This window comes from Nothoprocta perdicaria, unplaced genomic scaffold (assembly GCF_003342845.1).
Source record: "Nothoprocta perdicaria isolate Ctin4 unplaced genomic scaffold, notPer1 scaffold_2, whole genome shotgun sequence".
In the NCBI taxonomy this organism is placed as follows: domain Eukaryota; kingdom Metazoa; phylum Chordata; class Aves; order Tinamiformes; family Tinamidae; genus Nothoprocta; species Nothoprocta perdicaria.
In genome coordinates this window covers 14,699,551-14,724,872 of record NW_020455204.1, presented here as the reverse complement: position 1 = coordinate 14,724,872, position 25,322 = coordinate 14,699,551, and the positions used below count along the sequence as shown (strand labels likewise).

The window sequence follows — 25,322 nt, the reverse complement described above, 5'->3', positions numbered from 1 at the left end:
AGAAATATTTCAGAAATATTTCAGAAATATTTCAGAAATATTTCAGAAATATTTCAGAAATATTTCAGAAATATTTCAGAAATATTTCAGAAATAAAGAGGTCTCACAGTGAGTTATATTTTGCATGTTTCTGTATTATCCAACACTTGCACTTTATAGGCCCTCAAAATTTTCACTCTCAAAAATCCCAGTATTGCCAGCAGCATCTTTGGTCCCATTTGAGCTTCAGACGACCTACAGAGCATGCATTTCACACACAAATAATGCAACACTTATTTTACTTAGGTCAGTAATGTTATAGAAATATAAAGAACCCAATAAATAAATTTCTTAAATATTGGCAAAATAAAATTTGGTGGGCAACCAAATTTGTGAAAATTTGAGAACTGCTATATTTCCACAAAATGAATTTTAATATTAAAAAAAGGTAGAGAGATAAAATACAGCTTGATTTTACCACTGTACCTTTCATTTACAGGAGGTAGCGTAGCTTTAGACAGAACCTTGATAAAACCACAGCATTTAAGGAAATATGAGTTGAGTAATAAGTGTCAGACACTATCAGAGGTAGAGACTGTGACAAGCTCCAGGAAAGGGCACTGCTGAAGGCTTTTATTACTTTTTATGTACCATCACCCAACTGTTGTTAAGGAAATGCAATTACCAATTGAAGAGTCATTTATCCAAATTATTCAGTGCTACAAAGGAAACTTGACATGTAAACAATTTAGATAAGGGATCCTAATGATCTGGTAACCCCAATTGTCTGCAATTTATCACTTGAAGTCCAATACTTTTAAAAGGTAAGCCTTCACTGCCCTTGGAAAAACCAATTCTGTTAAACACAAACTAACTGCAGTAGCTGTGAAAAGAATAGATGTGCTTTTAGCTCCGTTTTAGAATTTATCAGAATTTTTCTGGCTGTAAATATAATTATTAATAAAGAAATATTTGAAGGGTCTCTACTGCACTTTGCATTAAGGTTGTATATTGCGCGAGACCTTTTGCTTTGTTAGTGTTTGTATTGTAGGTATATTTGCAATACATAGACCTCTATATGAACAAAACCAAATATTAAATACTTTAAAATAGTTGTGTCTGGTTATTGAGGCATTGTATACCTGCCCACAACAAATATATGAATGACCTTTCGATGTCCATGCTGGAGCAGGGGCATTGGACCAGATGATCTCTAGAGGTCCCTTCTAACCTTAATGATTCTGTGACCTGTGTACAGAAGTCATTCAAATTCACATTTGAATTCACAAGATCCTCTGTTCTTCACCTAATTTCCCGCTGTCAGGTGAATAAAGCCTCAAGCACACCATGTTCTACAGCTATGGATGTTTCCAAACACCCAGAAACCCAGCTATGAGAGCTGAGCATAAGTCAAGGACTCCCCTTTTCCTTTGGCCATTGATTCTTTGCTAACAATTTTGGAAAACAGCAAATGCAGAAGCCCCAAATGCACAAGCTCCACTGTTTTGTGCTGCCAAGGGCTCAGGCAGATGGAGCTGGACCACGATTCCCAATGAGAAGCACAGGAGAGGAGCTCACAAGAGCTTCAAGCACAGGTTTGCTTGGATGAATCATTCACCCAACACCCCATCCAATCCAAAGAATTTGATGGCTTCAGATACTGGTGAAGGGGTAGCAGGGAACAAGGAAAGCACAGGCAGCACGTGGAAAAGCTTTGCAAGTGCAATGCAGCATGCGACCTCAAGGCTCTTTTCTACCCATTTCTCTTTTGCTATTGATGTAAACAATAATTAAGAGGTGATTTTTCTGTAACCTTTTTCCATCAAGGGACTTTTGAAGCTCAAGCATATTCAAGTGACACAGAAAAGAACAAGCAAGTGACTGAAATCACAAGGAGAGTATAACATGCTCTGACAGTTTATTGGTGAAAATAAGCTAAATATCTAGAAATAGTTGAGTTTGTTTTTCAAGCACACTTTAAACCATTTGGCAATAAGTATGAAGTACTACACTTTTGCAAAAATAGGTATTATATCTCCATTGTATAAAGTTGTAACTATTATATAAACTCAAAGTTCCCTAGGCATGTCATTTTTGACCAGGATCAAAAGTGAGAGAAAAAGCATAAAGTAAAATATAGATTATTTTAACATAGTTTATTCTTGACTCATATATAGAATGTTTTCTCATGAATTTTATTTTGACATTTCTTAGTATTAGATCAAAGAAAAAAGCTATTAGTAATCCACAGGAATCAGGACTGTAGTAAAGTGATAATCAGTCTTGAAAAGAACTCTACTTAACAGTAAATTCTGAAGAGTAAGTGTGAGTTACAAAGAATCTGTATTGGCCTCTGTCACTATTATCATTTGGAAATAGTTTTGAGGGAGAAACGATGGTAATCTCTAAAAGGTACTGGCAAAACATTAGAGAGCTTGAAATGGCTGCTTTCAAAAATAGGCAGTTAATCAAAGATTGATGATGCCAAAGGGTTTTGCATATTTCAGTTACATTCATACATAAAGACTGAGGTTTCAGCCAAGATTAGAAATATATACAAGAGAGACTTACAGTTTGAAAACAATTTTCAGTTTTATTAAAAATGCCGATATACCCCCTTCAGCACGGTAAAATTGATCTCACTTGGAAAGAAAAATCAGATTGAAAAACACCTCCTAGCACTTTGGCAGCTAATCTACTTCTCTGGATTTGGGTAATCATCCACATTCCCAAACTGGACCAACAAATGTTTCTTTAATACGGAGAACAGGAAAGATAAAGCTCTTTTGAATGTTTACAGAGTAAGAACCCATACCCATAAACAACTGAATACCTTAACCAAATTTGCACAGTTTAGCCCTACATTTTCTCTCTGAGGTATCATTGTAAGTAGCTTTCAGCCATGAAAATACTCCCTACTATGTATTTGCTAAACTCAAGGACACCCAGATTTTAGCTTGACAGCAGCTTGGTGCACATTTGGGTTGAAATGGTAAATGAACTCTTTCCAGCAATAAAAAGCAAGCGAAGAGGGACTGAAAGGGAGACATGTCATCATGACATTTTCAAAATTAAGTATTTTGACATTTTTGGTTTAAATTCAAAAGGACAGAGCTTAGCATGCTGTTTCAGGTCAAACAAGAGATCTCTTTGATGCTAGTTTTTCATGCGTTGTCAGTGAATCAAAAATGTGGCCAGCTCTGTTCATCCAGGGCAGTGAAAGCAAATGAGTGCATAGACAGGAGGCTTCACAGCTGCATTCTTATTACAGGAAGCAAAGCATATATGCTACTAAAATTTATATGACTGCAATATAAGCATAAATTAAATCTCGTCTCACAGGGGCATTGCAAGGATTAATTATCCTGTAACACGTCTTAAGTCTTTCCAAAAAGACAGGGTTGAACTTTTATAGGCAAGTGTAACCACATATCTCACTCACAAAGACAGACCATGGCTCAGTCAATCTTAAGCTTCTCCTTTGTACTAAGTAGGACTTTTCTTTTTGAAGAACCATTCTTAATTTCCATGAGATCTCTTTTCAGTATGAGAAAGTAATTTTAATACTTCTTTCCGATTTTAAAATAAAGAACACTAGAATATTCATGCAAATTGGTAAATCTATACTCACAGCTATCTCCTATCCATGCTTTTGCCATAATGCACACAATTCTGCCAGCAGTTTAACTGTGCTAGTTAAACTCACTAAGATATCAGAAGAGTACAACCTCCCCACACACATACACTCCTCAGTTCTATTTAATACTGTTCCTTTCTCCTCCTGTATTCCCTTTTTAGCTGCAACTCACTCTAAATAGAACCTCAAAAATCGCACAAATAGTAGTGCATAAACATCAATTTATGAGTTTTACTGGGGCTCCATAAAAACTCAGCATTTCCACACAATATGTTCTGTCAGACAAGTCATTTTACCCTAAACACCTCTTATCGGTTCTCCCTCAATCTGTGACCACTCTCTGAACTGCTGAGAAAGAGCAGATATAACCCCCAGGATGTGACCGGGGCAAAAACACAACTTTTGCCTGCCACTTGCCCACGATCCAGATGACAGATTCACAGGAAAAACTACAGAGTGCAGTAAACAACAAAAATAATCACATCAGGCCAATGGAAATGGAGGCAAATGTATATAAAACCCATCCAGTTGAAGTGACAGCTTTGCTCGGTGCTGTTAGAGAAGAAACTAAGGGCACTGATGAGGCTGAGAAGCACCAAGCTATATATTCAAGTCGAAAACAACAAGCTCCATGGAAGTCTCCTAGGAGCTCGACATCCACACCAAGAAGCTTCTGCTGTAGACAGCCCTAGCCTTAAAAGCACCCAAGGAAAGGATCCAGCAGGAAACATGCAACAGAGAGATGTATTCTCCTGTTAAAGCAAGGGAATAGTAGCAAGACGTTGCACACACAAACCAGATCGCAGACAACACCATCAACAAAAATCTCCTTGCATATTTAAAATAAATGGAATATTTACCTTTAATAGCTTTAAAGATTCAATATAATATCTTCACATACCCAGATCTGTTGTCTTTCTTCATTTTAAAGATTGACAAGACAGGAGCAGAAACTGAAACAATCTTGAAGAGATCCGAGTGCTATTGATTTGCCTTTTTATCCCAGTGCATGCTCGATGAGAAAATTAGGTTAAATCAGTCAGCTAAATATATTCTTGAAACTGAGTTGATGTGTTTAGCTATTATAGTAATAGAGGAAAGAACAAAACAGAAATACACGTTGCTTTTTAAAATGTCAGTGAACTGAATATAGCTTTTCCTTAAAAATCAGTGAGATTTAGTACTTATATAGTAAAACTGTGCTGAGTTATATCTAGTATTACTGTGAAAGTATTGCCAGTAGAAGGATGCATTGAAATGCTGTTTTTTCTCTAGTTCTGGTGGGTTTAGACTAATACTAACAAAAGCTTAAGAGAAAAATACACAAAAAAAAGGCAAAAGAAAGGTAAAAAAAATATATTTTGGTAAGATAACTTAAATATATGTTATTTCCTGCAGAAAGAATATTAGAAATACATCAATGAACAAATTCTGACATCACCTGTATTTAAACCTAAATTCTGTTCATACACTACTAGACAAGCAAATTTCAGAAAGGAAACACCCAAAAGCCTAAAATAGCAGGCCAGTAAGAAATTACACTCGTCAAAAACAACAGATCTCACAAATCATATCAAAATGTTAATCTGTAATCTTGTTTTAAAATGAAATAAAATGACAAAATGCAAACAAACTCAAAAGTGTTCCCTCAAAATAACCCTAACATTCTTGCAAATCAACAGTTCCTGAAAACTCTCCCTAATGTACTCCAAAGTCTTCAACCGTGTTGAAGACTTCCAAATACTGTCAGTAGCCCAGATGCTGTTTTCATTAAATTTTCTTCATTCTCTAAGTTTAAAAAAAAAAATTAAAAAACCCTCCACCATTCTTTGGAAAAAACATGTCAGTTTAGATAGAAAAAAGCTTAACTATCTGTTTCCCCAGTTCCCTAGAGGGCCCATTGCAGACGTTTCCAGGTGTTCTGCAGACTCCCCATAAAAACACAGCTCTGCACATCCCATGACTTTCAGAATGCTGGGATTCATACAACTTTTCTGGTTTTAATCACTACTTTTTACTATTATTACTATAATTATGTATTATTATACTTATTACAGTTGTTACCGATACCTTCCATATCTATCTTGATTTGCTTGAATGCTATTCATTCGAAGCAAGGTGAGAAGCAAGCATGAGAATTAACCCTCCGTGTGCTTTTCTGCCTCATTTTAAGAGGGCTAACTGCAAAAAAAAGTGGCATAAAAAGGCAGCTAAAGCACACTGAGATTCAGCGCAGCCAAAGGGCTGCTTTGGTGCTGCTAACTCCGGGCTCAGGGCCGCTGCTGCAGAGAGAGGCACCGGGGACATGAGCTGCCTGCTTGCACAGCTCCGCTGTACCTTGCCAAGAGTTTTGTCAGGTCTAATTTTAAGCCTTAGAAATAACCTGGCTTTTATCACTTCCGTTGGGAAATGAGTCAACAGCCTATTATATTTCACTGACAACCACCCGGAGAGAGGGTATAACACTAACAGCACTGGCCCCGGAGCCGGCTCATAGAAGAAAAAAGCAAAGGACTTTCCTGAATAATTTCCCAATAGCAGGAATGTGGTTTGCTCACCTCTGAAAGGAGCTGCGGATTTTAATCCATTTACGCCCTCGCACCAGCTCTTCCTCTACAGAGAAAATCAGTACTGCAGCTAATGCAGTTCATACAGCAGATTTCTTCCAGATGTGCCTTCTAGGGCAATTTAACCTTAACTACACCACTGCATCCTCAAAACACGTGCCATAGCAAGCCCCTTACACTGAAGAGGCTCTTACTTTGCTACTACACGCTGGAGGGGAGTGAGAATCCAAATAATACCACATTTTTCTGTTACATCCTGCTAGCCAGAGGTGCAGTAAAAATATTTCTTCAGGGTCCAGAGAATAGACAACCCTTCCTGCATGGAATCAGGAAGCAGATTCCACACCTGTGCCATCATAAATGAATTTAACATTGCTTGGCTCAGATTTAGTAATTTTAGTACTGTAGATTTACAAGCTAGGTAAATTCAGAACAGACACTCAAATTCAAAAACAACAGATGGACATTAAACATATGTACAATCGTATAAGCTGTCCTACACAACAAGACTGCTCCATTTTGCCACCCCATATGCATGTATCCCTATACATAGATATATACATAAAAATATGGATACAATTACATATTCATATTGCTAACATGAGAGCATATGGGCTCATATTGCTAACTTATGACATATGGGCTGTATGTCATAAGAATTTCAAATTTTTGAATAATAGGAATATACTTTGGGAGACTTAGATAAGAACAGCACAGCTGTCAGACAAAACTATTTCCTGTCAGACAAAACTATTTCAAGATATTCTGAACATGCACAAGTTCTGATATAAAACCCAGCAAAATTTTCAAGTCTATAATCACTATTTTAGAAATTAAATTTAGATACTTAAATAGCAATAATCAGCTATTCTTCTGTTATTTCATAGTTGGATTATTAGACTACATTTTTGCCAGGTTTAGACTCAACACTGCAAGCAAATGTGTAACAGCCTAAAAAACACACACCTCCAACCAAAAGAAAATAATAAAATCCTATATGAAACAAGTATGTACAGCTTGTTAAAACAATGAGACTGAATGCCAGAAGTCTTGTGTTTTATGATCATTTTTGTAATTCATTATAAGCCTTAAGACAGCTTATTCATCAATTAAAGCGTTAATTACTTCCAATTTAAATGAAGCATAATTCATCACACTGGACTATGTTTTGAGGATTCACAGATGCTTATATGTTTCTTCTTCAAAACATAGGAAAGGTTTCTAACAAAGACAGAAGCCACTTGTCAGAAATACCTTTTCCTTAGTTTTATCATGCCTTTTCATAATATTTTTCATAATCAATATATTTATGTACTTGTATTTATGTACTTATTTTAAAAACCCACTATTTTTCAATACATGAATGACTAAATATTGTAAGAAAACATATTTAACGATATAAAGCATTAGATTACTGGCATGGAATGCCACGATAACAATGTTTTAGCTAGTGGCTTTTACATATTTTTAGAGCAAAATTTCAGAGGATCCCAATCCCTGGTTATGCGCAGAGTGATTCCAAGCATGCCATGCCAGCCTGCCACCACAGCCACTTAAAACCTCACTAAACCCTATTAGCCTTTTCAAATGATCTCCGGGAGAGCAGCCAAGACGAAAAAAAGATAGAGTTGAACTGCTGGATCGGGCCTACAAAAGCTGGCAATGTGTTTCAAACACTGAATAAAATAACCCTTAATTGAATGATATTTATTTAGCTGAAAACCAGCAATAGCAGCTTTTCTTAAGTGACAGCGTGCCACCCAAACAGCAAGGAGCAGAGCTCAGCTGTCCCCTCTGGGGTGCTCCCTGCTCCAAGGCATCCACACAATTGCACAGCCCGGGCCGGCAAGCGTGGCAGCCTGCGGAGAAGGCACCAAGGTCTCTGTGCAGGTCCTTCTCCTGCTCAATATGTTTTTCCTGGGTTTCAGTGCCCTCCTGGGCTGCCCTGCATGGCCGGTGCTCAGCACGGAGCCGGCGCCCCAGGCTGCACATGCATCCATCCATCCATCTGCAGCCCGCTGCAACAGCTGGTGTTTACATGGCAGGAGGCGGCCAAGCAGGAAGAAGGGCTTGATTCTGGCACCTGAGTAATAGCCACAGGTTTTCCCAGCTCCAGCATTTGACATTGCGGCACCGCGTGAAGGAGCAAAGTCACGGTGCTGGTGTGACACATGAATGCCTGCTCTGCCTGACCTTCGCTAAGGTAATTTTTTTTTTTTTTTGATGTAAGAGCTTAAAATGTATCATTTATACCCAGCTGAGCACAATTGCACTGTAGCGTGACATCTAAATAACTAAGCTAGCCCCTGAATGTGTAAGTAGTGGGGAATGGAAGACAGCGTGTTGCAAAATGACTTCACTGATCTTGATTATAGAGTGGCTTTATAAACAGCAGCGTGAATGCAGCACAGGGAAGCATCCAGGCAGGTCCATGTATGAAAACACAGCCTGAATTCCATTTGATTTTGTTAATCTATTAGCCAACATAACAATTTGGGATTGTGGTTAAACTGCATAATGTATAAACAAGCAAAAATGCTTTTTGCAAAGACTGGCAAATACACCACACTCTAGTCCAGCATTTCAGTTTTCTTGTTCCCTTGCAGGACTTTGCCACCTTCTCCTCCCTTGCCTTTCTGCTTCTAGCATCCTCTCTGAAAATGAGCTTTTATATGAATGCTTTAATCCTTAAGAAAGCAATTTTCTTTGAATTTAGAGAAGTGTTAGCAATTTATAAGCTAAAGAACTGCAGGCTACTGCCTATTTATCAGAATTTAGTGATTCACATTAAAGCTATAAACTGCTTTACAATCTTAGGATGCTCTTTTTTAAGTAAGTCAGGCCAACTAGCATAAGCTGAGACAAGGCTCAGGTTGGCTTCCTATAAAGGTCAATTAAAACTATGCAAGAGGCCAAACAGGGCAGAAAGCAAGCTCAGGTGATGCTGAGAAGTGCTTTTCTTCAGCCCCTTCCTTTCCCCTTCAAGCATTTGCTTCCTATTTTCAGTATTAGGACTGGCAGCAGTTAGAGAACATTTCACAGATAATGAGAGTTCCAAGTGGTCTGAATACTAAACCATATCAAAGTTCACAGAAATCAATAAAAACCTGCCGGCCTCTAATATGCTGATTTTTTCAGGAAAGGGATACAGGAATTTATGTCAATTTTCTTTTGGAACACCTTTTCTAGCCTCATGCAATTTAATATAAAATGAACAACCTGAGTAGTCTCATTTTACTGCAAAGTAACATCTCATTATATTTTTTTCTCATCCATAAAGCCACACGGTATTTCATAGAGCTGTTCAGTGTAAATACATTCAGTATATTTAGCACCATTTCCCCCAGCCCAATTTCACCTGCAGTTATAGATTCAAAATTAGTTAGCACAACTGAACTTCCCTCCTTGTATATACAAGCTGAAAATACTAAGGCATTTCATAAACATGCATCTTTTCTTCTATTCATCTATTTCTTGCCTCAATTTTTCCACCTCAATAGGAGATGGATTATTTCCCTAACCTACTCTGAAAAGCACTGAAGAAGAATTTTGGTTCTAATGGATACACATTTAAAGTTTATTAAAAGTCTTGAAAGTCTATTAAAAGGAGAATAACCTTTAATTCTATCATTCTTGAAAGGTTCTCCAATAGTGAAGTCAGAAGCCTCCAGGACAACAAAAGTGGCCACTTTCATAATCTGCCTACCAGATCCAGCTCACTGCTGCTAGGGAAGACTTGGAAATTAATCCATCTCCATTTCAGAGAGATGGATAGGTAAGTCAAGCTGAGAGGTGCTTCCTCTAGAGCTGGATGAAATTACTTTGACAAGGTTAGGAAGGAGGCTCTTGCCTGATCCTTTGCTCATACAGTTGCCAAAAGACATAACTAAATTCCTTGTGTTGCACCTAAAGGACATAGCCTTTGAGAACAGTCAAACTTGTCTCAATCTACCAGTGTTCCTGTCTGTTCTTTTAAGAAATAAGGGAACTTTCACCCCCAGCAATTCAAGATGTACTGGTTTAAACTCAATACAGTTATTTGATGGAGCTGCTGACTGCTCTTGAAAAATTCCTTTTTCTGATATCAGTCCTTGAAGGACTCAGTTTTTCCAACAGCTGCTTGAAGAAAATCATTATGATAGCTAAATCTTTACAACACACAATACTAACTTTTTAAATAAAAAGAATTCTAGAAAAATAGTGGATTATTTTTCTGTTTCAAAAGCTATTTGATGTGTGAAGTCCATGCAACCTGAATAAACAAGCCTCTTCTGATAGCTCTAAACACTTGCCAACAGGCTAAAAGTTATACGAATTGCATGGAAATGTAAGCAGCTATATGCAAAGATTAGTATAACCTTCAAAAATCAAAATGAAGCAGCTAAGCAATGACAATTGTGTTCAGATAATTAATATATAGTTCCACAAAATATAGGCTCAGAAGCATCAGCAAGATGCACTAGACTTATCAGAACTATCTATATAAGCTGATATTCATTGCTCCTCTTACCTACAGACTAAAGTTAGGAATGAGGTATCATCTGTTTTACATATTTTTAGTTCCCTTGAAATCCATTGTATCATCTAAAAATTTGATCAAGGTCACTGGAAAGCTAGCTTATATATACACACCTCTATAAAAATGCATATTCTTTTAACAGACTTTATAACTAAGGAATAAAATTAATTTTTACGTTCATGAGAAAACATTACTATGAGTAAGACTTAGTTGACGTAGTTATTCTGAGAACTGCAACTAAGATTTCATTTTTCACATTGCATTCATATTCCATTTTTTGGTTGCCATAGTGCTTGAAACACAAGACAAGGTATAGAAATATCACAATATATTAACTTCAGATTATCACTTGCAAATGCTTAGGAAAAATGATATGCACTCACTCCTGCACTTTCTAGATTCACTTTTCTCTCTTTTCCCTTCTGTGTAACTTTATCTTAAGCCATAGAAATCTATTCAGAGGGAATGCGACTAGTCCCTGCTTGATCCTAGTCTTCCAGGGGCTCCACAGCTCAACCTTGTTGCCTGAAGCCAGTGACATGGGTGAAATACAAAGCTCGTTTAAAGGCAAATATTCCAAATCATGTCCGTTCTGTCAAAACACTTGAGGTCACATCTTTATTTCATTGCTCAATAAATTATAAGAATTCAAACTCTTAGAAGGTTACCAGAGTTGGCCATTTGATTTGAGTTTTTATCCCTCCACCAATTCTGTGCAAATACACCTGAAAGAAGTGAAATTCCAATCAGAGAAGGTCCTCAAGGCAAGGATTATCAAAAGATTACACAGCCTATGATAACTCTTACATTTCCCTGTCAGTAAAGCAACCAGTGCTAATTTAGATCAAGCCCAGCAGAAAGTTAATATAGAATTTGAGACCTTATATTTGCCAACTTCATGACAGGCATGTCATGGAAAACTGATAGATACAGCATCCATGAGAGCATTCTCATTCCTTTCTCTTACCTCCCCTGCTTCTACTATGTCCTTCCAGAAGTCAGTGTACTCAGAATTTATGTAGAGCACTACTGATGTTTTGTTTTATTTTATATTATATATATATATCTTGATAATTTGTCAGGTTCCCAAGAACATGGCTGTTCCCAGAACTAACTTAGGATTTCTAATTCTGAATATATTCATCATTTGAGTAATTTACCGCTATTAATACTGAATTTCTTCTTTTTTAACTGATATATAAGATTCATGAGATCCTCCTGCCACTGCTTCTACCAAGTTTAGTAGTTAAATATGCTGATTCACCTAGGGAACATCCACAACATTTGTCATTTTGTCATTATCAACTGTTCATATTCTATCCCAGATAATTTGCAACCAATATTGCTCCCTGAGTTAATGGATTATTAGCCTCCAACATAATCTCTGGTGTTCTGGGTACAATACGAGAAAGCTACTGACAATTCCTGTAGAAGTACCGATTAAAAATGCCTTAATTTTTGCAAAAGACAAGTTAAAAAAAGCTTTGTTATAAATTTAGTTCTCTAACACTTTTGTCTCCTGGTTTATTTAGGAAGTAATGGGACCAAAAACCTATTCCTGTTTAATTCATGTGCATTCTTTCATTACAAAACCTACAATAGAAATATGAATAAAATCAGCTTAAACACTCCACAAGCTTTCTATCACTACCGCATCTCACTCTATATTAAGCTGCAGTGCCTTAAACTTGCATTATGTTCCAGGATGCAAAAGAGGAATTATATCCATTTTTCCCTATGCTAAGACCATTATGACACCTGTCAGTGACTACCGGGGGACTTTTTTGAACACAGATCATTAAGACATTAATGAACCCTCTGGAACTTTTGCCATCTAATGTGTCACTTGCTCCTGAGGAAGCCTGTCATGCATGTTAACAAGATTGCCTAAACCATTATATCTATAGCAGTGCCAACAGTCAGATTCTCAGCTACAGGAGTAGATAATTTAGAAAACCTCTTTATGTAGGAGGTCTGTGATAAACTATTCCTGCCCAGGAGAAGAACTGGCAGAGCAGTTTTCGGTTCTGGAAGAACACAGAGCAAGTTTTCAATCTGCAAACATCATAGGAAATGCTGAGACTCAAAACTACCCTAAACCACTTACTGTTCAGGTCAAACAAAAGTTCACTGTTAGATTATGGTTACCTAGATAAGGTCAACTTTACCAGGAAATTTGATAGAATCAATATAAAAAAAAACACAAAAACAGACAAAACAAAACCCAAAAACAGTACAGACACATGTACACACATACAATGTGATTTAGAGCCCAAAGAGTTCCTGTTGTCTCATACAATCCTTTTTCAGTCCTCAGGAGTTACTCTGTGAAACCATCTTACACTATTAAGTCACCCTTATCCTTTTAAGAGCAACCTGTGCTTTGATTTTTTTTAACTCACAGAGACAGGAAGGACAAATAAAAGTGCAGTATTTGCAATAGTGTGTGTTGCATGAAGAAGAAAACTGAACACAAAGTCTCCACGCAACCAAGAAAATAAAAGAATTAGAGGTCAGTAAGCAATAGGATGCTACAAAATATAATTATCCCAGACATACTGGAGATGTATTATTATTACTTCTTTAAGTAAATGCAACACAAGCTGACTGGGCAAGCTATCTTCCACTGACTGGATATACAGAGTATTTTCTTTATTTTGCTTTTGCAGTCATTAAGGTGATATATGGCTATCCAGAAGCAATTGAGGTGGGATGCAAATTGCATTCCTAAGTTTCCGATTGTAATTTATTGCCATAGAATAATATTAAGAACGGAAGAAAACTACAGAGCTGTAGAGATACTGTATGTATTTGGTTCCAGTCAGAGAAGCCTGCTATGCAATTTTATCAGCAGTTTTCTTCAGGGGAATATAATCTTTTCCCTCCCCCCAACCTTAGGCAAATTTTTAGAAGTCCAATAGTACTGATGTATAACTAAAACTATTTAAGTAAATATGTAGATGAAATTTTACTACAATTAAATATTATTTCAATGCTATTTCCTATTCAGATATAAATTTGATGATTTAAAGATACTCTAGGATCCATCTCTGTAAAGCCAAAGAGAATACCCTTAATTTTCCATTCTTTATCAAAGCTCTGTGGAACAATAAATAAGTCTTCATCCTCTAAGTAGTGTCAAAATTCAACAGGAAAACGCATGTTTTTAAAAATAACCTGTATAGTAGCCTATGCCACTATATTTAAGCATCAACTAATTTTACCTTTTATCTGCTTTCTAAGGTGAAAGCCACTAAGTCTGTCAAACAACCCACACAGCCTGATAGATTATAGGGAATAACTTATACTAAAATGCAAAGCTCAATATAATCTTCCACAGACAGGTACTTAATCATAATACATTGCAAAAGTCCCATTATACGTTATTGCAGGCTCCCTATCAGAAAGGGAAGGGGAGGCTTTTAATGCAATTGATTCAATAAATACAAATGTATATACAGAGCCTATTTCTGCAAACCTTACAGATTTTACTGGAGATTGTTGAATTTGAGATGAATGTGGTAAGTCAGACCTAAAAGGGCACGTGCTGTGTTGTCCCAAATGCTCTAGTTATTTAGGTCTGAATTAAGTCTAATCAGAAAAGTCTGAATAGGGATAACTAAATTCCTGGTTCAAACCTTTTGTCCAACACCACTTTCTTTCAGAGAAAGGTGTCACTATAAACATTCACTGGTCCAATACATCCCAGCCATCTCCCCCATTGAAAGCACTAACTATAAGTAATCTCAGCTTTCTTGGAAAAATGAAATATGATGGAAGCAACAGAATTGCAGCAAAATAATTAGCTCCTTGAGGAGCAAACCTCCTTGGAGCTTTTGAAGCTTTCAAAACCCTGATGGCATGACTACTAATGCAGAACATCTTGGGTTGTATCCCACTGGCTTTCTTTGCCCTAAAAGATCCAGAAAATTCTTCTCTCAATGCTTAACTTTCTCGAGGGAAGTTCCTCCCTCACCCTCTTCCAGCAATCATACTAGCACCACACATAGCCTCTGCTGGCCTCAGAAAGCCTCATCCCAAGGCTGGAGGCATGGGAAGATGGAAAGGAAAGAGGAGGAATTCTACAGTAAAGTCATAACTGCAGGAATAAGTTATCAGGGATAGTGTCTCTAAGTGCCAAATACTTCTCAATAATAAGACACTGAATAAAATATATTTTCTTCAGTCCAAGTGAGTTCATACCAATAACAGTGCATGATATTCCAGCTTAATACCAACAAGCCTTGTTCTGCCTCATACACCTAAAGCACTGCTAGACGATATATGTTAATTTTGTACTCACTATTTTAAACTCAGTTTCAAAAAGAAAAATGCACCCACAAAATTCTTTTAGGATGCTTTTTACTAGGTAAAAGCTGCATTTGTGCCAACAATCTCAAAAAGCATTTTAGCAGCTTAGGTGCCAGTCTTCCACATGACCTTCTGTGGACAAACCTACCTGAAACTGCATAGCTAACATGACAGGTGAAAATTCATATAATCACTAAAAATAGTAAGTCTCAAAAACGAGAGCAGGCAGCCAGACAACTACGCCTATAGACAAATCTTCAGGCATCAGATGAAACTGAAACAACTTCAAATAGAAGCAGAGTTCACCAGATGGTACACAGTGCTTCTGGCTACCACCAAAACCGCTCTCATTTATCATAGACCAACATAAATTCGTGCTCTGCTTTCAGAGCAAAACACGTTTACTTGGTCATGCCTGCCTTGAATGAGTATATGCTTGTAAGCTATTTCAGAAATAGCATTTCTTTAAACTAATGCAATTACCTCTTAAGTTACTGGATGCTATTTTAGCCATTTCATGTTCCCATCTTTTAAACATTAGTGCTTTCATTGACTACTTATAGACAAAGAGAACGGGTAAATGCTCTGGTAAGGACTCAAAACCTCTACAGGTCCCATCACCCTCATATGACCTCTTTGAGGCCAGACAAGTTGGTACAACTTTGCCCAAGAACCTGGAACACTGTCAGTACTATATTAGACATACAAATGACCAGCTTAAATACTTGAGTACTACCTGGGAGGGACAAATTAATCATGCCAAGATGATGGTGGTCAGACTGATCAGGCTATCCTGCTTTGCTCACTACTGGTAGTTACCGGAGCAGAGAGCAAGAGCATCCCTTTCTCTTCATATCCAGGAGTAAATGACTCAGACTTGAATGTAATAAGTGATTTACAAACACATAGTATCTCTAAGAGAACCTTCACATGCACCACAAAAGGGAAGAGCTTATATGGCCATTAGCAATATGGTGGCTGACAGCTGTTACACTCTTTTCTAACTTACTTGGTTTAAGAAAGATATAAAAAAAGGCAAAAGAAAAAAAGGCATTTCAGAGGAAGGGGAAAACAGAGGAATTCATGTTGGCACGGGGCAATGTTGAGGAGGAGTAGGACCAACATGGAGCCAACAGGGACCCAACCTTTCATATGATGTTACCACTCTATTTGAACACAAATGATAAGCAGAACTCTTCCAGAAATCAGAATGTGGAGAGAAAGTTCCTTGTATCTGCCCTTTGTACCACTCCATGCCATCACGGGTGCCTCTAGCACAAGATAACTTGTCTTGCCTCCATCTGCCACCTATAGATTTTTATGTAACAGTGCAACAGTCTAGTGCAGTTAGAGGGAGCAGAAGAGTAGCCCACTGATCCCACAAGAAGCATTTACCACCTCAAGACTTAAGTACATGAACAATAGTTGAGCGCTGAACAATACTTCACTAATTCTTCCAATTTCCACTTTGGAACATGACAGCAGCTGAATCTCTTAAAAGATGGAGAGTATCATAATTAATTCAAAACACTAACACATTAAAAGCCAATGCATCTTTTTAAAAAGATACTAAAGCCTTTTCAGACAAGATACCAGTAATCACTGCAATCAAAAAGTGGGGATAGGACTAGAATATATTTTATCATTTTGCCTGAGCTAATGGCATACACAAGTTGAGTTTGGTTGAATAGTTCATTAGATATTTGATAGAAATATTTTCTTTTTATTTTTCTACAACATTACTGTATTTGATGAAACATTTACTCAAAAAAGTATTTTTAAGCTAAACAGAAAATGAGGTTGATTCATATCTTCCTGATAAGACAAACACAATTTTCATTTAGAAAGGAAATCACAGGTTGCATACTGAAAATTCTAAGATATGCTCGAAAAACTACATACTAGTTTATTCATGCTAGTGCAATTCAGTGCAAAAAGTCATTGAGGTAATCTAAGACCACAAACTACCAGAAGAAAGTGCACCTGAAGATATATCCAGAGTAATGTGTAATGTAATAAAGCAATAAATACCTAACACAGACAACTGTATTTGATGAAAGAGAAAATCATTTCATGAGTGGAACATCAGTTTCTTTTACGGTTGCATTACCAAAACAAACAACAAAACTACACCACCGCTTTTCAGAAATACTCAAAGAAATAAAGTTGCCTTTTAGCTTGAGGTACATATCAACATGACCTGTACAGCAGTCTCTTCATGTTCTCAGTCTCCCCACATTTGGGACAAAGTCTGCTTCACTTCACTTTTCCTATGAAATATTTTCTTATGTGCACAACAAATTTTATCTGGAACAAAGCCAGCAGAGATGGAGTTGTGTGAAGCAACTCTAACTCAGTAAAAAGGGTAAGTTCCTTAAAAATAAATTTAAAAAAAAATAGAAAAACCATAAGTGCTGCAAATCACTAAAACAAGAATCTATGAAGTCACAAATCAGAGATTAACACTGTTCTGATTTATGCCAACCATCCAAGTAATTAAGATAGTTTCTATAAACTGTGACTACTCTTTAAAAGAAGAATGATAATTTCCTGAACTAAGGGCAAGTTTTTCAGTTTTTGGCAGATGCAGAAAAGCTCTTTCCAAGAAGAAAGCGTACAGACAATCTGACAGACAGCGCACAGGGAGATAAGCAGTATGGGCACAAGCACAGAACAAGTGTCAATCAGTATTATCCTTCCAATTGGATCAGTCACCCAGGCATTGCCGGAGAGGGCAGCTCTGGCCTCGGTAATGAAAGGGCTGATTATCTTGCTTGTTTTTAAAGCATATCAACTTGGCCTGGTGCAGTGCCTTGCGAGACCTATAGCTCAAGCAGCTCAGCAGAGCACAGCACATTGCTATAAAGGTATAGTGGCTCAGGGCTGAAGCACCTCAGCAGCATGTTGATTTACATTTACCTGCATTGGCACAGATGAGACCTTAAAGAAACAAAAGCTGTCACTGACAGACTGCTGTCTGTGGAGAAGGAAGAGAGGTTGGGGAAGGGGGGGGGGAAAACAAAAACCAAACATCTCCTCCTCCACACATTCAAAAGTTTCCAGAATACATACCAAACTGATCTATGTTTCAGACACACATTCAGAGGAGAGCTCTCAGGATCACCAGCCCCTACCACTAGAAAAAAAAATTACATTCAGTTCCTTCCACAAGGAGTTAATCATCTTTATTGTCCTATTACTTGTCCTTTCCAACTTGGTCCTTTATCAGTTAAAAGCCTGATTAATGTCTAGATTATTCCTACTTACTCTTTGATAATTTTGCTTTTCCGTTAAATAGCTTTTTCAACTTTTTAAGTATTACCTAAAAAGCACTCACAGGCAGTGATCATATCATCTCTGCCTCATAGCTCAATTTTTTCAGTTTGAGCAAGCCCAGTTTTCAGATAGATCTTTTTTTCCTATGATTACCTCAAGCATAGAATAACAACAATATCATTTTTATATATCACTAACAAGGATAACCACACACGAGAGAACTAAAAGAAGCCTTAAGAGTTAGCTTAATTGCAACAGCATATATCACATAAAACAGTTACTGTCAAAAAAAGGAATGTCTAAGCAAGTCACTCAAATTCAAGTGGGTATAAAGTTTAGAAACTACAGCTTTCACTGCCTGGAGATTTTCTCTGGGAGAAAAGTACCTTGCCTCTTTGCATACCTCAGGTGCTGGGGGCAGGAACTTTTTAATAAAAACCATATGTAAAAATGCTAATGTAGACAAACAGATATTAGACAAATTATCACATAAGTTATTTATCAAGCGCATAAATGGATAAACACAGATTTCAGCAATTCATGCTGCAATACTTCATATAACGTGACCACAAAACATACAGAGCCTGGAGAAGGCCACATTGCTGAACAGCGAGACATGCATGGGAGCAGTCGAATCCTTTGGTTTACCCAGCACGTAAGTTTTCAAAAGCTTAAAGCACATAGCTTAGAAAATTATAACTGAAGTGCTCAAACAAGTCAACCCAGGGTAGATAAATACTACTGAGTACACTTTTTTTAAACTTTTACCACACATAATGGAATACTCCTCAAGCTCTTGGCAATATCAAAACACTTATCAGTAATATGCAAGCAATAAGAGTACACTACCTAAAATGTGATTTACAGATACAGTTAAGGGAGAAAAAAGGATAAGCAACAGAAAATCATACAACAAAAATAAAAGCTATTAAAGGGTGAAACTGTTAATGAATACTAACACATACATGAGTTTTCATAATTAAAGATCATCAGTCTTGTTGCTCCTTCATTCTCCCCAACATTCTGTACAAGCACATAACTAAGGCTTGAAATAAATCTTCAAGTTTTGTCATTTTCCATCACTTCGACTTTGCCACTAGATGGTGATAGCTCAACACAGATTAACTCTACCAAAATAACTGCAAGTTGCAAAGGGACAATAGCTCACTATAAAATTTAAAATCACTTTCTAAGTATCAAAAAGACAAAAATTTGCTGTTTTGACTCTATAAATTGCTGCAATCAGACTTACCTGCTGCAGTCACATCCTCCTGTTTTATTCTTCTCCATTAAAATACTCAGATAATTTGAAGCAAACTCCTCCTTCATGGATCATTCACTGCAGAGAGTCTCCCCCATTATTTTGGGCTAAAAGTCACACAGCTGCTGTGTACTCAGCACTCCTGTTTTTGAAAATGTGCCTGAGAAAGCACGATGGCTCTATATTTAAATCCTCACCCCACTGCACTATTTGTAAGGCTGCTGCCACAATTTTGTTACAACCCTTGGAGGCAAGGCTACCATTTCTCCTTCAGATACTGTCCTTGACTCCTCCAAGGGCCACACTCAAGCTCTTGGTATATGAGGCTTTTAAAGAAGAACCAGGACAAAATACTTTTTATCAGAATAAACCTTCAAGTCACAGTGTTTCTCCCAGCTGCTCAGGTAATTCAACATGAAAAACAGACCATGATTCTCACCATCTATAGGCAGTGCACCTGAAGCTGCTTGTTTATAAAAGCTTGCCCTGGAGCAGACACATTGGTCCCACCTGTGCCAAATCACCCACTTCCATAGCTGCAACTGTGAAACACTGCTGGGTTTGTGTGTGCATGGGCTGTAGAAAACTCTTACCACAAATGAAAGCTTTATTTTATTTTATTTTATTTTATTTTATTTTATTTTATTTTATTTTATTTTATTTTTATTGTTGTCTGTTAAGAGTAACATTTTGTGTGTTACTTAAAGCAAATATTTTGCATTTTGGCAAAGCTGTTTTTTCTATCAGCAAAGACCAAAGCATTGGCACCTGTGCAGGTACTCACCATGTATCATCGCCTGCACAGCAAGGCTGCATCCAACCTGCCCATGCCAGAGTAACACATGCTCTGTTGTGGCATATTAGAAATGCTATTGATGTAAACTAGTTGTTTAGTCATCTTATAATGCTTACTAGTGAAACAAATTATTACTGTTAAGGTCCTGCACCTTGAGGCAACCAACCTACTAAAACCAGAAAAGTTGAAAATAAGGAGAAAAATGCAGGACTTTTCTGTCTGCATATTGCTTACAACTCTGTCCATTGTAGATGATACGTCAAAAACACAATGATGCTTTCTGTAGGTGGAGACAAAATTAATATGATTTGATTTTTACTATATGTCCATCTAAACAGCTAAAACAAGATGAGTTTAATTCTGTTCACAAACATAATATTACAAAATTTAAAGGAGAATAAGTAATAAATAAGAAAAAATATAAATCACTATTTCTTTCTCCAGCATAATGACACGTTACTGCACCAGTGAGGACAGTCAGTGTCTAACCACTGGGTAAGAGCACTGATACAACTATTTGGCAGAATTTCCTCCAGAAATTTATTGGTTGAGGGAGTTGCTCTGCAGGGATAAAAACAAAATAAATTACTGAAAGTATCTGGGAAAGCAAAGGAATAGGACTGAGCCTGTATTATAGCAACCTTTGCTTGAATGTCAGCCCGCAAGCTATTTGTTAACATAACATCTTTTATATAAAACTCCTCTCTCTAACTTGCAGCTGTTTGCTGGTGTGTAGTTTATAGCTCAGTGCATATGACCACTTAGTTTGCAATGCACAGGCTAAATGTAATTTATGTCAGGGAAACGAAAAAGGATATAACAGGTATATTAGCAAACAACAGAGTTTAAATAGGTTTCAAACTGAATCAGAGAGTTTCTACTTAGGCCACAGGTAATCCAACATGAAAAAAATCAATAGGAAATCAGAGTTACAAAGCAGCAAAGCACATGGATCATTCCCCAAACTGTCAGCCTTTCTCAGGAGACTGGGCAAGATGCCACCCTTTCCCTCAAGGCTGTATTAAACCATCACATTGAAGAGCACACGGAAACATGATAAACTTATGGGGAAAAAACAGAAAAAACAAAACCAAGGCATGGTTAGATAACTCCATCTCCTAACTGCCTTACCATTTGCACTGGCCATCACTCTCTCAGTAGCATGTGAAGGCCTCAGCCAATGAGGAATACTTGATATCCTGGCTGGTCACAGTGTCCTGGATGGATAACAAGAGTACCTGGCAGGTCCTCTGCTTGGGAAGGGCTACTCATAAATACATCAGGATGCCAGAGCAAACCTTGCACACAACTAACCATTTTCACCAGGCAAGCTTCCGCTGCTTTTTTAAAGCATTTTGGTTTTGTGAGGAGGTTGTGTGTTGTCATCTTTTCTTTTCCCACTAATTCACTTCCAGAGGGAAAATGGGTTGGAGTTTTCAGGACACAAAAAAGATCACATGCTTTTCAGTATTGGTATGACAAGGATTTTCTTTCTCTGAATGAAACGCCCAGTGCCATCACTTGGAGTGAATAACAAGACAATGGGGGCATTTTTTAACATTGCAAACAAAATTATTAAATACATGTTTGAATAGTATTCTCAAGAGCTGTTTTCAAAAAATAATTTATAGAGAGGGAAAGTAGTAACAACCTAAGACACTGTTCTCAGTGAATCGCAAAGTATAAATAGCTCTGCTGAAGGCCAAACAGAAGTTGTCTGCTGCTAGCATGCACCTGAGCCAAAAACAGATTTTCTTTGGAATTGCTTTTGAGAATTTTGTATTCTTACAAATCTTAATACCTTAACCTTTTTCTTTAACATTTCTTTTGATAGGTAGAAGGAATTAAAACAAATCTGGAAATAGAAATTTTGGTGTTTATTGTTGATAAACTGAAAAGGATATTAAGCCTTTCAGCATTTCTTGACCAGTCCTATTGTTGCAATCTAAAGATATAATTTTTGTATTATATAATTTCAGCTCAAAAGTAGAAAAATTCCTTAAGAGGTATTTTATTAAATGATTTTTCTACAGTAAATCATGTAAAAAAACAAGACTATGAAACAAAAGACGTATTTTATTATTTTTATAAACATTAAGATACTTCTTATTTGAAATTTCATTCACTAAAGAAGCCAAGTCCCAACCACTCAAGTCTCAAGGTATTCTCATACTCATCATTAAGATCAACATCAATCGTGGTCCTTCTTATCAATCAATACAGCCCTTCTTATGCTAGCGAAACTCAAAAGTTCAACAAAAGAAAAAAACTAAAACCAGTCATTTTTATTATACGTGTTTCTTTCTATTTCCTTCCCCTGAAAAAATTGGTTATAGTCATTATGCATAGTCTGAGCATTCCCGCATGTCACCTGATGTAGCTTATTCTGAAGAGTTGTTCATTGTTCCAGAAGCAGAAAGGAAAATGTTTTCTTCTCTTTTATTTTCCATGATAAAATTATAATTATGTAGGATATTTTGACTACCTTTCCTTTTGACAGCAGGAACAGTAAATCTTTTAAAGTATATGGTAGGTCTTCTCACTCCACAGGCATGCATACTTTTGCTTTTATTGTTTTTATTAATTTTTTATTGAAATTAGGCAACACCCTTATCAGACCTTCAGAGTTGAAAAGACTCCCTAGCCAACAGATGGTGAATCGTCAAATCTTTATGGTTGGAAGAGACATTTAAGGTCATCAGGTACAACCATAAACCCACCCTTGGTCCCTCCTTGCTCAGAACTAGCACCTGCAAGTTTCCCATATAGACCCCTATTTATCATCACAAGGCTGCTCTAGGAGAAAACAGATTGTTTCCCACAGGAGAGGATAACGTTGAAGCCAAGGAGATCACCGCTGAAACCACCTGAGACAGATGGTAAGTCTGACCTAAATAACATGGAGATCCTTGGAGTTGACAGCACCTCCTGCCAGCGCTTCAAATACACTGTAGGCCAAAAGATACTATCATGGTATTTCTTATCGAATTTTTAGTTTGCTGAATGATTTTTTTTCTGCAGGGAATAACCTGCTGTATGTACTGTATATTATCCTGCTTACTAATTATAGAGCACTTGGAATATATACACTGTTGTGTTGCTATAAGAAAGAAGAGTAAATAAGTTATTAATCATACTTTACAATCATTAATTTCTTCTCACAGTCTTTAGCCACCTGGAAATCATACCAGTGTTTTTCTGAAGATGATAAATGATGTACAACTCACTGAAAAAAAAAGGACGGTATACAAAGTGTACCTAATTCATTAAGGGAGGCGTTAACATCATGATGGACTTCAGTATAAAGCAGAAATATTTTAGTGATATCTTCTGAATATGGCTTAGCCTGAACATCTGCAGTTTTGGTACTCCATCTCTCTTTGTCCATCTACTCATTACAACTACTCCACAACTTTTTTTTTTTTTTTTTTTTTGTAATTACAGGAATTGACTGATATAGCTGGAAGATCTTTATCCAAAACTTTTTTCACCAAATACTTATGATTTGGTTCGACTGATTTTGTGGATCCACGCTTTCTTCAATAAAGCATTTTTGTTCTAAAGAAAGAAACCAAGATTATTGTTTTTAAAGGATCTTGCTTCTTAATTCAAAGTTTGTACCAAACATATATTTTCCTAACAGTTTATACCTGAAGAAGACATTTTCTGAAGACATTAAGTGAATTTCTCAATCTCAAGCAATAGTTTCTCTGGAGTTTCAAAACTCCAAAATAGTTATCAAAGTTAGCAATTAGAAGTTTGCAGATCTCTACTCACAGGTGCTACTAATATCTCCGTTGTGGTAATGACTAGAAGAAACGGAGGTCTCCTCTGACAACCTCTGTATCATCTTCTGAAGCTGTCTAGAGCTATGCCATTAGCCTGATTTTACTGACTGGATAAGAGAGATGACAGGAAGGGAAATGACTTGCTCACACGCAGCCATCAGGTGGGAAGGACAAGGGGGCAATGTGAGTACCTGGCAGGTAGTTCAGTGGCAGCAGCCTCCTCGTGCCATCTGCTGAGGCTGACATTGTGCACACACCTTCAGGGGACCCCAGCCCACACGTGCCCACAAGAAACTCAAAGCCTTTTTATTTTCTGTATTTGAAGTTGTCAAAGGAGGAGGAAGGAGTGAGAATTAGCCCTGAGTAAGTGTATAGCCAATGCATACTGTATAGCCAGTAGCTGTGCCTTGAAAACAGCACTGCTCTGGTTTTGTGGCACAGTGCCCGCTACAGCTAGTACTGCTGAGCAGCCTAATTGGCCCCACGGAGCTCCCACACTAGCACTTGCCCATTATTTCCCAATATAAAAATATAATATTTATCATGGTAAATATTATATGCTATATATAATTTAATTATATGAATTCCTTTTATATTTATTATATATCTATTAAATATTTAATTTATTATATAATTAATCGATTGGCTTTAATAATCATTTTAATTTATTAAATTACATGTAATAAAAATTATATAATACAGATATAAATATAACAAGGAATATTTTTATATGTGTATTTATATAGCATTGTATACAGAGACATATCTATATGTATGTTTGTATATATACTTGTGGTTTGATCCATATTTCTGTGAAAAATTTTGATTCGCGTGATCTAAGCAGATCAAGTGAAGAAAGAACATCCATCCTTCAATTATGTGCCTGAATGTTAAATTTATATTTTAATTTACATGCATCAGAGGATATATTTGTGCATAAAAGAACATATATTAAATAGGTATTATAGCTTCAGGCTAATGGCTTTCAATTTCAATGTATTTTCGCAGTCTGAAAGCAAATATTGACTTCTAATTTACGATACATAAAGTAGCATACTAGAAAGAATAAAATAAAATAAAAAGGAAAAATTTCTTATCAGTGAGGGTGACAGAGCCCTGGAACAGGCTGCCCAGAGAGGTTGTGGAGTCTCCTTCTCTGGAGATCTTTAAAACCCGCCTGGATGCCGC

At 36.9% G+C, this 25,322-nt stretch overlaps 1 long non-coding RNA gene across 1 annotated transcript in view; it reads right to left on the bottom strand.

Moving 5' to 3' along the window:
• The window catches only part of LOC112946076, a 69,517-nt gene extending 49,885 nt beyond the window's left edge, over window positions 1-19,632 (bottom strand). The window contains exons 1-2 of the long non-coding RNA XR_003249139.1: window positions 19,542-19,632; window positions 18,086-18,149 (exon numbers count right to left, since the gene is read on the bottom strand). This is a non-coding gene — a long non-coding RNA (uncharacterized LOC112946076). The remainder of the gene's footprint in view (window positions 1-18,085; window positions 18,150-19,541) is intronic.
• Between the last annotated feature and the right edge of the window lie 5,690 nt (window positions 19,633-25,322).